General features: G+C 42.4%; 1 long non-coding RNA gene across 1 annotated transcript in view; it reads left to right on the forward strand.

Annotated features, from left to right (window-relative positions):
- The first annotated feature begins 3668 nt into the window (after positions 1 to 3668).
- Positions 3669 to 15419, forward strand: part of LOC138774344 (uncharacterized) — a 33075-nt gene continuing 21324 nt past the window's right edge. Inside the window, exon 1 of the long non-coding RNA XR_011360292.1 lies at positions 3669 to 3736. This is a non-coding gene — a long non-coding RNA (uncharacterized lncRNA). The remainder of the gene's footprint in view (positions 3737 to 15419) is intronic.

A 15419-nucleotide genomic window follows, 5' to 3' on the forward strand; every position in this document is an offset into this window, starting at 1 on the left:
CAGTACAGTATAGCAAATCAGCATGTAGGGTATAATGTGTAGTAAGTGCATAAACCTGTAACACAGCAGCAGTTTGTAGATACAGGATGGAACTGCAGATCCCCATAATGCAGTAGTGTAGTACAACAGGCTAGAATAGAGAAGCAGGGCTGCTGTCAGAGGTCTGTGTGGTCACATGACAGCAATGGGGAAGGATCCTGTGGTCAGTCTGGACCAATCAGAAAGTGAGAATCACAGAGCTGTGCAGGAGGACAGAAACTTTATATACAGCAGTTTGAATGGCTGAGTGTAAGTGCAGGCACATTATAGCAGCAGTGTGTATAGCTGAGTGTGAGTGCAGGCACATTATAGCAGGAATGGAGAGGATGGGAAACCTCTCTGCCATGATTTGGAAGGTGAGGGAGACTTCCTGGGTCAGAGTACAGTGCTGTAGACCACACTGCTCAGGCCATGTCTCCCTCCACTCCCACTCCTGCTCCCACCCAGTACAGGGAGCTCTTAAACCAAGTTACAAATTAAGAAAAACTATAAGCTCTTCTTGCAAAAGGCTCTTAATCCAAATTACTCTTAAACCAGGGTACCACTGTACAATAAATTAGATGTGAATGCTAATATATAGCTGTTTTCTAAAAATATTTAGTTATTTACCAAATTTTATTTTTTATTTTTATAAAGTGCCAATATGGAACTGTCCAGAGCAGGAGTTTTCTATGGTCATTTGCGCCTGCTCTGGACAATTCCTGTCTGGGACAGAGGTGGCAGTAGAGGGCACTGTGTCAGAATGGAAAGAATACACCACTTCCTGCAGGACATACAGCGGCTGATACATACTGTAGGACTGGAGATTTTTAAATAGAAGTGATTACAAATATGTTTAACATTCAACACTAGTTGATTAGATTTTTTTTCCACTGCAGCACCCCTTTAAAAAGCATAACAAAATGTTATGCTACAGATGGCCTAAAATGTTTCCATGGCTCTGTGTATGTAATAGGTTTGTTTAATTTTAACTGTAAAGTGTTTAAATTTCTATATGAGGTGTAGATAGACCGCTAACACATACAAGTGATGTAACCTTGCTCTTCTGTAGCAAAGATAGCCGGTCACTGTTATGATAATAACTTGGGAATTGTGCCAAATTACATTTTGTTACGTTTTTATAAAAAAATTTTTTTAGAATTTTCTACCGGGCAAAGTGCCCAGAGTCCAAAAATATGGATAATCACAGTCTTAACTGCAATCAAAACCAAGGCCACACAAGCATATTTAGCTTAATAGCAAAATCTGATATAAACAGTGGAGAAAACATATAACAGATTTGTAGGTTTTCACATGCAATCAATATGGCTAATGAGCTGGTAAATGATAATATGTGTAAACTGGTTGGTAATCCCGAAATAAATCAAGAATTTAATCATGTAATGTGTTCTATGCAGCTATTCCATCTCTTACTGCCAATAATTTTCATATACTATGCTTGGTAAAAAAAAATATGGAATTACCACACTTAATTTTTTTTCTTTTGTCAAATTAACTGGTGTCAAAAAGTTATACAGATTTGTAATTTACTTCTATTTAAAAATCTCAAGTCTTCCAGTACTTATCAGCTGACGTATGTCCTGCAGGAAGTGTTGTACTCTTTCCAGTCTTAGGGCCCTATTACACGGGCCGATTATCGTGCGAAAAATCGTTATATAGTTCCAATTTAAACGATAATTGTTCTGTGGAATTGCAGGCAACGATCGAAAAATTGTTCGTATATTGTTGATTGTTGATTTAGATCTGAACCTAAAATTATCGTTAATCATTCGCTGTAATTCCACATTCTTTTGCTCAAGTTCTGCATTTTTTTTTTACTAATCCTTCAGTGTAATTGCACATTGTCCATTGTTTTACTGGGATCAGAAGGAGTAAACGTTCATAGTAACGATCGCAGTAACGATCGTAGTAACGATCGTAACTAACAACCATCGCTCTGTATGATATGGTGAACGATTTCAGGTAAACGATAAACAATCTTGTTTGCGATCGTTTATCATTAGTCGTTAATCGTTAAAAATCGCTCCCTGTAATAGGACCCTTACACAGTGCTCTCTGCTGCCACTCCTGTCCGTGATAGGGACTGTCCAGAATGGGGATTTGCTACTGCTCGGAATAATTCCTGTCATGGCAGCAGAGACTGGAGAGAATACATCACTTCCTGCAGGATATACAGCAGCTGATAAGTACTGGAAGAAAAGAAATGAGTAATTTACAAATCTCTATAACTTTCTTATACCATATTGTAATATTAATTGCATAACTTTCTTATACCAACTGATTCGAAAAAATGTTCTTTTACCAGAGTACCCTTTTAATATAGGAGTGTTTCTTACTATTATATACTGAAGTCTATTGAAAAGTAAGGTTTGATAGAGCCTGCTTAAAGGAACACTACACTATAAATTTCTAAAAGGTCCACTGAACATATGCTTTGACACCCCTAAATATATTGTCATAACCCACTGTACCCCCAAATAAAGTTCCCCGTTTTGCCCCATGAATATAAAGGTGTCACATACGGTGCCCTTCAACATGGCATTACATGCTGTGCCCTTGAATATAACAGTGACATGAGTTGTGACCCTTGAATATAACGGCATCACGCATTGTGCCCCCTATTTAAAATGGAACCAAATACAGTGACCACATATATCTAGGCTCCTGGGGTAAAATCAGTATTAGACATAATGCCCCTTAAAAAAAAAATCTAAGTGTTACACAGCCTCCCCTCCCAAATAAATATCAGCCCTATATTGCCTTTCAAAAGCTATAGCGCGAATAGAACACATCTTTACTTGTTCCCATTCTCTCACTGCCTCCAGCAATTAGTGATGAGCCAACATCAGTTCGGATCCCGAGCACGAACATAAAGAAAAATCATCATGATCGGTTTGTGTTCGCTGAACATTCACGAACAAATAACGTTTATACACTAGAAGCTTCGGTCTACGCACATGCGTACAATTTCACAATGTTCTAAGCACTACTCGGTCAGCTCTCCCTCCTTCCAACACTGACTAACTACCACTGTGAATATTGCTGCCTAACTGAATTCAGATGCTGTCCCTGCTCGTTTCACTCTCCCTACGGAACGGCACAATCAATCGCCTCAGCGTCGCATTTTTATCGTACGTACGTAACGTACACAATGACCCTAATCGTACAGCCAAATCACAGTAATACCAGTAGTGAACATGGCTACTACATCACCTGATGTGCCTGTCCTTCCCCACAAATTCATCGGCTCTTTCAAATTGGTGGGAGGAAACTCACGCAGTTACGTACATCGCAAGGTAAACATTCACATGTTCGACTATGTTAAAAAATTATCATTATAACCATTCCGATCACTGAAAAATTTTTTGGTGATCGGCGAACAGGAACAATTATGAACATACGAACATGTTCGCTCATCACTACCAGCAATGCATGTCAGCCTTGCCTTCTGCTAAGTGATGTAGATTTGAGTAGAGTCTATCAATACATAATGGGGAAGATTTATCAAACATGGTGTAAAGTGAAACTGGCTCAGTTGCCCCTAGCAACCAATCAGATTCCACCTTTCATTCCTCACAGACTCTTTGGAAAATGAAAGGTGGAATCTGATTGGTTGCTAGGGGCAACTGAGCCAGTTCCACTTTACACCATGTTTGATAAATCTCCCCATAAACTTCACATACAATACAAGAACCAGGTAATATCATTCACATTTAGTATTTGCCCCTTTGGTTCCATCTTCTTTAGGGTTTGTGGCGTCCGTATTACGTAGACACATAAAAGCATCTTTTTCCTGGATCTGTAATGCAGCTGTATGCATGAGCCCTTAGCTAGTTTAGCAGCTGGAGAATCCTTTTATAACATTGACTGCAGCCATCTAGTCACCTTATGACCTGGGCCATTGTTCTATCCCACTTTTCCATTGACCGACGCATGCAATACAATTGCTATCTGCTTCTTATCTGATTTGTCAGTGTCATAAGGAAAATGTCATTTGCATCGCAACAAAGTGAACTGTCACTTGTTCCCGAGTGGCTGCCGACAATGGCTGTTAAATAGCATCTGGCACGTGTCTTTTGTAAACCGTGGCTAGGGCAAAGACCACCCATTGCTTGGATACAGTTTCTGTAGCAACAGTTAAGCAGCACGCGCTTCATTCTTTCAACAATGCTCCCCCCTCTGCCTCTGCAGGTGTGAGTCATGTCGCTTTAGAAGAGAGGTCATAGGGTTTAACTTGTGCATGTTCTTGGGGATTTGGAGTACTGAGTTTTAAATACAGAATGAGATCTCGAAATCCCGAGTTGTAACCTTGATGCTTGTCAGTTCTTAAAGGAAAAGGCAAAAATAAAACTCTGAAATCGGCAACATCTTCCACTCCTACACAAGACATATAATATACAGTATGATATATTTTTTTCCTATATACAGTATTTACTTCTAATATTTTCTTCATCTTATTACTAAACCCTGTTATGTATTGTATTGAAGAGTCAGTTTACACCTGATATCAGAAAGAGAGGTAAGCTCTGTCTGGGCATCCCATTTACCTGGGCTTCCTTATATTTTTTTTTGAATTTTCATCAGTTAAGGTACATGCACACTACTGAATTTCCACGGAGACTTCAAGCGGATTTCACCGGGAGGCCTCCGCCTGAAGTTCTGCCTGTTCCATAGACTCAATGATATGTCAATTCTTTGGGTGGATAGCAGAATTTACCGGCCAATATTATTGAGTCTGTGGAACAGGTACAACTTCGAGCCGAAGCCGCCTGGCGGATCTCGCTTGAAGTTTCCACAGAAATTCCGTAGTGTGCATGTACCTTAAAAATGCAACAGTAAACAATGGGAACGACACGTTATTTCAAGTACACTATAGGGCAGAGATGGGTAACCTGTGGCCCTCCAGTTGTTGCAATACTACAATTCCCAACATACCTGGACAGTCAAAGCAAAGCCTAACTCTTTCACGACCTGGGGTCATTGATGCATCAATGCCTAGGTCGTTTTTAGACATCAGCTTATGGGATCATAATGATCCCATAAGCCGGGACCCGCTGCGGATGACACAGGCACAGCTTCTGTGCCTGTGTTATTCTCAATCATAAATTAACGTCGCTGTAGCCTCAGGCATAGGCTGCAGCGACGTTAATTTACTGTGCAGCGGTGGAAGGAGGTTAATGGGAAGTTTGGTTTTACAGCAGCTGGGGGCTTTGGGTTCCCCATCCCTGCTATAGAGAGAAGGTTGTACAAATTGAAGGGGTAGTCTTATGACAATAACTCCGGGGAATATTGATAGGGGACTATCTGAAAATAAGCAGATGTATCTGTGGTACTTAAGTATGCGATTGTAATCTTATGTAATCTTGTTTTATAGCCCACAGTTAATGCTGGTAATGCGTTTATATTAGTATATGGAGCTACAGACATGTATTACTTGTAATTAGAGTTGAGCATGATAAAGCCCTAAGGCTGCCTGGAAACATGGCTGTATCCTTGTGTTCCAGGCAGCTTTAGGGCTGCATCCAATGTTAGCAGTCACAGCTAATCACATGCCACATAGTTAGACTTTGGTCACTTCTATTTATTATCGTTACTGTTCATTATAGTGTTTCAATTTGTACATTAAAAAGTTTGGGGGTCTGTATTTTTTGGTTAAGTTGTCCAGAAAAATAAAAAGTCACTGGACACTAAAGGGGTACTCTGGTGAAAAAAAATCTTCAAATTAACTGGTATCAGGAAGTAATAAATATTTGTAAAATTAAAGGGGAACTCCAGGTAGAGGTTAAAAAAAATGAAACTTCTGCATAAGCATAATGCATTACTTACCTATCTATACCAGTTTTGAAACTACAAAAAAGCAGTTCCCAGAATGCAGTACTGGTTCCAGAGTGCAGTGCTTTCCCTTAACTGTTCATCACAGTCTACAGTCCTTGCTGCACCTGCTTCTGGCTGGTCAGAGATAGTGAATCACTTATGGGATTGGGGGATCCAGCCAAGCCTCCTGTGAGATCACGCCCTGCCCCCTGTCTGCATCATCAGCCTGTCCTCAGCAAACACACACAATGTGAGACAGAGGCATGGAAGATTTGTCTCCTAAGGCTGAGAGCAGAGGGAGCAGGAGACAATGCAAATTGGCACAAGGGCCATTTTTCTTCACTTCCTGGATTTCTATCAGCTACCAGTGTGCCGAACTGTACAGATATCTACAGTATCCATATATTACATTGTACAGTGCCCAGTTTAATCTGTACAGGACATTACAGAGCAGCACTATATACTGTACAGTACATTATATACTAGAAACATTCAACAAAACCAGCAATTATAGTACAGTAGTTACTAACTTCTCACTCATCCTTTACTGTATAGAGTCCCCCATCCCAGCACTGTAAAGTATGGGAGATGGTGGTGCACTGACTGTACTACTACTGTACTGTATATGCACTCCAGCAGAGGAGCATACAGACTCCAGCAGGACTCAAGAGCGTACAGACTAGGATGACTGGGAGTAACACGAGAGGCAACAAGTGCTTTATTTGTCAATGTTTCAGTCATTGCACATAGAATCTCTAAGTGCCTGTAGGTGACTGGGCAAGCCAGTCACAAGCCATTTTCTGAGCTCAGATAACAAGGACAGTGTAAATAGCACCGAAGAGGTTATAGAGAGGATGGAGAAGGGATATCAGAGGGAGACGAGATTAAGAAATGTTATAAGCACACCTAAAGAGATGAGTCTTCAGGGCACGCTTGAAACTGGGGATGTTGGAAATAAGTCTGAGGTCTTTGGGTAGGGAGTTCCAGAGAACTGGTGCAACACGAGAGAAGTCTTGGAGGCGGGAGTGTGAGGTTCTGATTATAGAAGAGGTTAGTGTAGGGTCATTAGCAGAACGCAGAGCATGGGAAGGATGATAGGTGGAGATGAGGGAGGAGCTGTATGAAGGGGCAGAGTTGTGGAGAGCTTTATGGGTGAGGGTGAGGAGTTTGAACTGTGTTCTATATTTTATCGGTAACCAGTGCAGTGACTGGCACAGGGGGGAGACATTAGTATAACGGCTGAAGAGGAAGATGAGCCTGGCTGCTGCGTTCAGGATAGACTGGAGAGGGGAGAGCTTAGAGAGAGGAAGACAGATTAGTAGGGAGTTACAGTAGTCAGGACGGGAGTGGATCGGGGCGACAGTCAGAGTCTGAGCGGTATCAGTGGTGAGAAATAGACGGATTCTGGAGATGTTTTTGAGATGAAGGTGACAGGAGCGTGCAAGACCTTAAATATAGGGAGTGAAGGATAGATCAGAGTCTAGCATAACCCCCAGACATCGAGCTTGATGCACAGCAGTTATGCTAGTACCACAGACTGAGAATGAGATGTCGGGTTTAGGTTTGTTAGAGGGAGGGAGTACAAGAATTTCAGTTTTACAAAGGTTGAGTTTGAGGAACAGAGAGGTCATAGTGTTAGAGACAGCAGATAGACAGTCACTAGTATTTTGCAGGAAGGCAGGGGAGATGTCACCGGAAGAACTGGGTGTCATCAGCATAGAAATGGTATTGCAGGCCAAACCTGCTGATGGTCTGTCCAATGGGGGCTGTATTAAGGGAGAAGAGGAGGGGACCCAGGACTGATCCCTGGGGAACCCCAACAGAGAGGTAAGGGAGAAGAAGTAGAGCCCGAGAAGGATACACTGAAGGAGCGGTCAGAGAGGTAGGAAGAGAACCAAGAGAGAACAGAGTCCTTAAGACCAAGAGAGCTGAGCATGGAGAGGAGGAGCTGGAGCTGGTGGTCCACAGTGTCAAACGCTGCTGAAAGATCCAAGAGAATCAGCAAGGAGTAGTTTCCTTGTGACTTGGCCTTCAGGAGGTCGTTTGACACCTTGGTGAGAGCAGTTTCAGTGGAGTGAAGGGGTCGGAAGCCGGATTGTAGAGGGTCAAGAAGAGAGTTATCAGAGAGATAGCGGGTAAGGCGAGAGTAGACAAGACGTTCCAGGAGCTTAGAGAAGAAGGGGAGATTGGAGACAGGTCGATAGTTGGCTGCACAGGATGGGTCTAGAGAAGGTTTTGGTGGTGCACTGACTGTACTATTACTGTACTGAAGCCTCACCAGTGCTAAACTCACCAGGTACAACCCACCATCCACGCTTGCAAAATCAATCAGGTACCGAGTACTTTAAGACTGGGGGTTAAGAAGTGTTTGAGAACCGAGTAAGAGTTTGAGAACCAAAGCAAACTTTCCTTGAAAATACTGTTTGAGTTCCGAGCAGTTTGAGAACCGAGCAGTTTGAAAACTGAGGTACCACTGTATATACTTTATTATTTCCTTCAGCCATCAGCTGCAAATCAGTATTACATGTACATGAATCTTCCTGATTTGGCAGATTATTGCTCCGTGTAATAGGGCCCGTAGGTAAGAAGTTATTGCAGGACTAATAAAAAAAAAGGGATAAGGATGGTTACTAGGCGGCCAGAACTCCATACACTGCTCCATATGGGGGTGGGGGAATTTGGTCAACAGGTCTAACCCTGGGGCAAACACTATATAGTAGTTTATTCTTGCTCTACTGCAGAAAAATACAATACAACTAGATGCATTGCAAATATCCCTGGCTTTATAATCGTGTGATTCTGCATCTTCATTAGGGTCAGTTTAGAATGTTGCTCTTTGTCTATGTAAAGCCTTGACAATGAGCCAACACACTTTTTCAATTACAGTGAGTACAGAACGTAACATCTTGATCCACCCCCCGCCAGGCATCCTTTGTGCAAGTCAGATTTTCGGAGTTAGTCATCAAGGGCGTACTCTGCTTGTAACTGTACTCTGGGTCAGCAAACACTTGGGGGAACGAAAAAGGAGATAATATTTTGCAACTATTGACAGAGAAGAAATAACAAATGAAAAAAAGTGCAAGTCATTCATTCAGATGTGTATTGTGCCTCTTCTAGAGATTCAGAGAAACAAGGGAACGAGGTTGTCATTCCTTTTTCAATTACATTTACTGTAGCTATTAAATGTATGGTATTGTTGCAAATAGGTGGAACGTTTTGAAAGGAAATATATTGAAAGGTGTAAGCATTGTTCTTCCTGTCAATAAAGTTATTCACTGTTAAAATGGCACACTTATTTTTTTACTATTTGGTCTACTAACCAAAATCAGAGGCAGGGAGTAACTGGGATGGCTCACCGCAACTGTTCTGTATGGAAAGTGTCAAACATTGTTGGTGAATGACTCCATCTTGGTTGTGCACCCCTCACACCTGTCCAAGGCTTTTTGTAAATTTAGTATGGAATAAAGTTGGTTGAAAACTGTATTGGAGCTTGGTTGCTATTGAATCTATACTCTGTTATTTACTTTCATAGGACCCTCTATAGCACTGGTCGCTAGTATAGGTAGCTGTGAAGACTGCAGTAGGATTAGCTGTTATGGTGCGTTCACACCTATAGGATCTGCAGCTGATTTTCTGCAGCAGATTTCAGTTAAATAACTGAACACAGCATCAGATTTGATGCTGTGTTCAGTTATTTAACTGAAATCTGCTGCAGAAAATCAGCTGCAGATCCTGTAGGTGTGAACGCACCCTTAAAGTGCAGTTCTGGCCCCGACAATTGTGGTGGGTGCCCAGCCCACCTCGGATGGAACGGGCACTGCTTCTGTGCCCATAAATGTATGCACATACACTGCTAGCATGGATGTACAGTTATGCCTATTTACGTGAACAGGTTAATATACTGCATGACACTGGGCCCCTAATTATATTAGTACCATTGGTTTCTGATTACAATGGTGTCACATCCTGTGTCCCTGAATATTATAGTGTTACACATTGTGCCTCGAAATCACATCACATGACCCTCTAAACATAATGGCATAACCCACTGAACCCTGAATATAAGGACATGCATATAATTGAAGCAGGTGGGAGTAGATATGGGTCGGCATCTCACTTGTCCTCCAAATATACTGATACAATACATTGAGCTTCCCAAATATAATGATGGATAGAAAACATGGATACAGCCATAGGCCATAGTATCCATGTTTTCCAGCACTTGCTAGGGCTGCGTCTAACTTCTGTAGTAATCAAATGCCACATGCTTGTGTTCGGATGGACCTGCACTCATCCCTAGTCCCCAGATATAAGGCAGCAAATACAATTGAAGCCAGTGGATTGGATATGGGTTGGCATCTCCCCCTACCTTGTTATTTCTACCCACATCTGCATGCAATGTCCCTATAACTATATATCAGGTTATAGAACAGGAAGTGTTGTCAGGGGGACACTGGATCAGAGGAGCAGCTGACATAGCTTATAGCTTCAGACAATGATGAAGTAAATCTGCAATATAACACAATAGGATTGCTGAAATTTGCATTGCATTGTCTGTAGGTTTTTTATGAATGCAGAGAAAATTTGTTCTCAAATAAGATGAACAAAAGTCATATTATAAAGAACTCTACAGGTCAAGTTTTAAACTTTCAATTAGCCTGAACATGTGGATATAGGCTAGTTGGAACTATTAAAATGAATATATCTTCCAAACTATGGCTAAATAAGCTTTTGGACCAATATTGAATAAAAAGGTTCCGGATGAGGATTTCTGCTAATTGCAATAGTAGAGGGAACTATAATACTGTGCGCTGTCCTTTTACAAGAAAGCATGTCCCTGAATAATTTCCTAATGCCTTTTACTGTTCCCAGAGGGAACGTATAGAAAGTCTTATTTCCTGTACTCTTATAAAGAGCACTGATCAATATCTGGACACATGACGTTCTTCCATTCTTTCGTGTTCAATGTGTTCAGTGTTGAGTTGAGTGTGTTAGTGAGGTGGAGAGACACACGTATATGAAGCAACCAGAGACACTCAGTTTTTCTAGTCTATCTGTTATATCTACTATGCAGTGCTAGACACTACAAGAGGGAGAAAAGTCGGGGATAAACCCAGCCCATGACAAGAACCAGTCTACAAAGTGCAGGGCAGTATTCTGATACAAAGAGGAACTAGCCTGGATAGGACAAAGCTACCTAGAGGGTCTACGTATTCTATCTCGCAGTGCAAATAACCTTGGGAAGTCTCGGACACTTAGCTTCACCCAGGTAACACGTCTGGGGCTTGTATCCCCCAAGTAGGACGAGTACCTCAACACTGTAGGGCAAAAGGTGGTCAGGCATTAGTCTATACACAGGTACAAGTATCTCTCACTCTCAAGTATTTCTCTAACATTCTCTAAAGTCAAGCCTTAAAGTCTGTACAAAGATTATCTATTTGCTGCCAAAGTGTTTTATACTATTCAGACACTGCACAGTAAAGCTGTTCTATTTTTATCAACGGGACTTCATCTCTTACTTTGCACCAGCACCTATACACCTTCGCCTTACACCTTGGGTCATTCTTGCCCTTTCTTTGGGTGGCGGTATCGATAGTCCGGGTGGGTCAATTGCCACTCAGGACTGCCGTGACAAGAGCCCAAGGGACCCATCACTGACTATTTGGAGAACAGTACAGACTGGCTTCACTAAAAACATGTACCAACATCACACTTGTGTGCTGGACTAGCACTGGCATCACAACAATACCATCACAGGGCCGAGTAGTACCAACACGAACAAACACCACACTGGTATATTGTTTTTTTTTTCTGTCCGACGCCAGCAGAAGAATCATGCCATTCTCTTGCCGTGCACCGGCCCGGTTCTATGACCTAAAGGTGGGCCCGGCACCTCCCCAAAGTGAAGATATCCTATTCCCTCTGTGACGCGCCTCCATTTATTTTAATAGAGAAGTGACAAAGAAGGGAGGGGATATCATCACACTGGGGGTGCCGGGTCCGCCTGATGAGTGCAGAAACCAGGCAGCACTGGAAAGAGTACACCACTTCCTGCAGGACATACAGCAGCTGATAAGTACTAAAAGACTTGACTTTTTTAATAGAAGTAAATTACAAGTCTCTGGCACTCTCAGGCACCACCTGATTTGAAAAAAATAATTGTGGGTGAACTGCCCCTTTAATTACATGGGCTCGTGTTACCATGTCTGGTACAATTATATACAGTATTTCGGACTCTTGTTTGATAGTAGTGCTTGCTACTGCTGCTAAAACTACTAAGGATTGGTAGTGACCTACGGCCTCTTCCAAAAGACTTTTAACCCTATAGAGACTTCCATTTGCACATCAGGACACACATCTGATGTACATGCAATTTAATCTATATAATAAAAATGGAAGTCTGTCTGTCCCGTATAGACTTCCAAACGCCTGAACCGTTTGACCCCAAATTTGGCCCACAGATACATTGGGTGCCCAGGAAGGTTACAGCAAAGGTCCCGTCCCCGCCAGATGTACAGGAGGGGAGAGGGATGGGGAATAGCGCCCCATAGAGATGAATGGGAAAATCTCCACATTGCACACACAAGTCTTTCCAGCAATGTACATGTGAGGGAATTAGCCTCAGCCAGAGATAGAGAGATAAATGTGCAGATCCCAAAAATCACATACATGACCGTCAGGCCTGGTGGGACTCAATGAAATAAGTGGTAGAATGTTCTGGAGATCGTATTTTACCTCACAAAGATGATATCAGTGTGTGACCACACACCCCTAAACCCAAACACTATTGGTAGTTAGGTAGCCTTAGCAACCAATATGGTTACCACTTTCATTTTCCAAGTGAGCTATTACAGTTTCCTGTTAAAGCGACTCTGTACCCACAATCTGTCCCCCCCAAACCACTTCAGATAGCTGCTTTTAATCCAAGGTCTGTCCTGGGGTCCGTTCGGCAGGTGATGCAGTTATTGTCCTAAAAAACAACTTTTAAACTCACAGCCCTGTGTCAAACGGCCGTGGCCTAGATTGTGTATGCATTAGGCTGCCACTCCCTCTCCGTCCCTCCTCCCCACCCTCTTCATCATTAGGAATGTCCCTAGAACATTTTCTCCTGTCTGAACATTGCACAGGTGCTTTAACGACCCAGCCCATGTTCTGTGCTCACACAGCTGAGGAATAGGAGGCAATCTGCCTGGAGCATTTCTAATGATGAAGAGGGTGGGGAGGAGGGAGAGAGAGGTTGTGCCAGCCTAATGCATACACAATCTAGGCCATGGCCGTTGGGCACAGGGCTGCGAGTTTAAAAGTTGTTTTTTAGGACAATAACTGCATCACCTGCCGAATGGACCCCAGGACAGATCTTGGATTAAAAGCAGCTATGTGATGGTACAAGTGGTTTGGGGGGGTCAGATTGTGGGTACAGAGTCACTTTAACTATCATTTGCAATGACAATAAACAGGGCCCAAGGCCAAGCGCTGCAGATAGCAGGTTTTCTAGTAATACATATAGATCTATAGATATGGGTGGCTGTCCTCCAATACTTCATACCGATTCACACAGGACACCTCATCACCAGTATTGTTCAGTATGTTGTACAAACACAAACCTCCACAATACACCATGACTTATAACCAGCTGTCATTCCCATGTGGTTTGTATAAGAACACCTACTTCATTGCTTGTGGTTTTTCACAATGGTTTGTTATGTCGATTTGGCACAAAACTTGAGAAACTCCCATTGACACATTTTAGTGAATTATTCATCCTAAATCAGGTTTGACTCATGCCTCCCATGTTATTAGCACATTGCCTTCTGATCATAAATAAGACTCATTATTATGCCTCCGAACCGCTGACCCCTTCTCAAGCATCTTCTCCTAAATAGACAGGGCTATTTTATAATGCCATTGCTCTATATGAGGCAGGGAAATATTAGAATATAACTCAGAACAATTTTTAACCCTAGCCATGCTGGTTAAACCAGCTGTCATACACCATAGGCATAGACACCTCATGGACATACATAGTCTAGTGTAATAAGCAGAGCTCTCATACTGATTCCATAATTGCCAGAAAATGTAATGACATGCCAGTCTAAAACCTGTCCTTATTCTCACAGCTGGATCTTGTCATTTCCACTGAAAGAACTATGCTTCATAACTAGTATAAAAATGCTGAATACTTCTATAAAAGATATTTCAGGTGTCTACTGTCAGTGGACACTGAGGGTTTGTTAATTAAAGGGGTAATCGTTTTCTTTTAAATTAGCTGGTTTCAGAAAGTTTTATAGATTTGCAATGTACTTCTATTTAAAAATCTTAAGTCTTCCCATACTTATCAGTTGCTGTATGTTCTGCAGGAAGTGGTGTATTCTTTCCAGTCTGACACTGTGCTCTCTGCTGACATCTCTGTCCGAGACAGGAACTGTCCTGAGCAGTAGAGGTTTTCTATGGGGATTTTCTACTGCTCTGGACAGTTCCTGTCTCAGACAGAGGTGGCAGAAGAGAGCACTGTGCAAGACTGGAAAGGAAACACCACTTCTTGCAGGACATACAGCAGCTGATAACTAAAGATGCGCGGACCGTCGGACTTTTGGTCCGACGGCATCTGCGCTTGATCGTGATCCCTGTGATCCCGGGTGCATAGTTGCGATCCCGGTGATCCCGGTAATATGCGGCCAGGAAATTCCAGGGAATTCCAGATCGATTCCCTGAAATATCCTGGCTGCATATTCCTGGGATCGCAACTATGCACCCGGGATCACAGGCATCACGACCGAGCGAACTGCTTTCGGACCAAAAGTCCGAAAGGTTTCCTCATCTCTACTGATAACTATGGGAAGACCTAAGATTTTGAAATAGAAGTACTGTCCATTACAAATCTATATAACTTTCTGACATTAGTTTATTTGAAAAAGATTTTTGCCAAAGTACCCCTTTAAGAGTTCTATCTACAACAGGGATAGGGAACCTTCAGCTCTCCAGCTGTTGCAAAACTACAATTCCTAGCATGCCTTGACAGCCTACAGCAGGTTTAAACCATCAAACACCATTATACTTCTACTACTAAGTCTGAGTCCACTTTCACTGCTTGGTTAGTGTATCTGGTTACTGTCCCCATCCCACTAGTGACATATTCTATCTCTCCCAAGCCAATGAACATGCATCTTGCCCCTGCTGTCCATGATGTAGTTCCCTAGTGTCTAAATCATATGCCCATAGTGATGCAGTGGAGAGATATATTGTCCCTGATAATCTAGTTGTATCATACTCATTAGGTCACTGGTAGCCCAGAATCTGTTCAAAGGTCACCTGTTGGTTTCCTACATACCCCCTAGTGGTGAAGTGGATAACAATTTCCCTATGGTAATTCACAGATTTTTCAAAATGTTGATCCCATTAAATGGATATTCTGGAGAAAAAAAAATCTGTGCTCTTTGCTGCCACCTCTGTCCCTGACAGGAACTGTGCAGAGCAATAAAGGCCTTCTGTGGTTGCTTCTGCTCTGGACAGCTCCTGGCAGGGACAGAGGTGGCAGCAGAGAGTGCTGTGTCAGACTGAAATGCACA

The sequence above is a fragment of the Dendropsophus ebraccatus genome, chromosome 15 (assembly GCF_027789765.1).
Source record: "Dendropsophus ebraccatus isolate aDenEbr1 chromosome 15, aDenEbr1.pat, whole genome shotgun sequence".
Lineage (NCBI taxonomy): Eukaryota > Metazoa > Chordata > Amphibia > Anura > Hylidae > Dendropsophus > Dendropsophus ebraccatus.